We start from the raw sequence: 1,619 nt of genomic DNA on the forward strand, positions 1-1,619 counted from the left end.
GTGTCGATTAGCCTTGGGAGGGCAATAATTACTCTTGGAGTAAGCGGATTGCGATCCGCTAACTCAAACTTGGTTCTTGTTAAAAACGAAAGGTCGGTGACCTAAAGTATGCTTCCTCAAGCGCTTAGCAACGGCAGCCCCGCTGCACTTGGTAGCACTTGTAGTCAATCTACACCTGAGTCGTTTCAACTGATCCTCTGTGAGGATGGAAGAATTCTCCTCTTTGCCCCAGGCATGCAGGACGGGCTTGACAAGTTGACGTCCTTGCTTGGCCCTAAGGGCGTGCAACACCTTGTAGCACAAGGCCTTGAGGCAATCGGCGCGAGTCTAGAGGCGTTTTCGAGTTTCGAAAACGCCCTGCTAGAGCACATGCAGCAGAAGATGTCTGCATCGTTTGCGTTTATGACGCCACCGTCGGAGACGGATGATTTTACCGCCCTAAGCCGGTCATGGTGAGCGTTTAGGTATTTGAGGGAAAGAATGGAGAGAATCTCCTGCTCTGGGTGAGAGAGGTCGAGATGACCATCGCATCCGCCATGCTCTAATCCGAGCAACAGCGCGTGGCGCTAGCCATCTCCAAGCTCGGTGGTCGAGTGAGAGAATGGGCACTGACGTGCGGCACTTCGGTCAAAGCTGCGTTTTCCTCCTGGGCGGAGCTGAAACTGCAGCTCTCACGAGTGTTCTCGCCACCTAATCAGGCGTATCGCATGCGATCGCGTTTCCTTGCTGCCCGACAGGGCAACACGGAATTGGTGGACTTTGCCCGAGAGATGCGAACTCTCATTGCCGGGATAGCAGCAGATCCCCTCCCGGAGGCGGTCACAGTGACCGTCTCTATGGAAGGCCTCCGCACTAGCGTTACCAGAATGGAAGTCTCCCGTGTGCATCCGTCTTCATTTGAAGAGGTGGTGAATGGGGCATTGAATGCCGAATTCTATTTCAACTCGGCATGACTTGGTTGGAATGCACACTCCAACAGCTCGTCGAGCGGGCCTATGTCAATGGATCTCAGCTATGCTGAGGACGAGGGAGCAGAGCTCCGAGCTGCCGGGCAGCGTACACACATTCGACGGCGGTTTGTCTGTGGAGACACCCGTCACCTTCGGAACGGTTGCCGCCTGCGCAAGGCGCGTCAAGGTTCTTTACGCCATCGACCAAATGCCTACCAGTCTGGTTTGTCGCGGGGAAACGACACCACTCAGTAGGCGGGGGGCGACTTACTGGGGAAAAATTGGGTTTTGTTGAGCCTCAGGCCCAGCCCCGAAGAGCTCCGTGCTCTTGAACACGGAACGTGTGTGCAAGCCGGGCATGCTGGTCATGGAGGCGACCGTACAGGGCTTCAAAAAGCCATGGAAGACCCTCATAGATTCTAGGGCGTCGGGCAATTTTGCTCGACGCGCCATGATGGAGGGAAGTCAGCTGTATACTGCGGCGCTGAAAGCGCGGTTGGGTGACATCATCACTGTTTGCTTAGCGATGGGGGCGCGTGTCACGGCTTTGAAGGTCCCTGTGGACCTCGGAGTCAAGTTCCTTGGGTTTGATAGCGTGGAACGCTTTTTAGTCTTAGACTTGGATGCAAGGTGTGACCTCATCCTAGGAATGGCATGGTTGGAACACCA

Source organism: Plasmopara halstedii (assembly GCF_900000015.1).
Source record: "Plasmopara halstedii genome assembly, contig: Scaffold_7, whole genome shotgun sequence".
Taxonomy (NCBI): Eukaryota; Oomycota; class Peronosporomycetes; order Peronosporales; family Peronosporaceae; genus Plasmopara; species Plasmopara halstedii.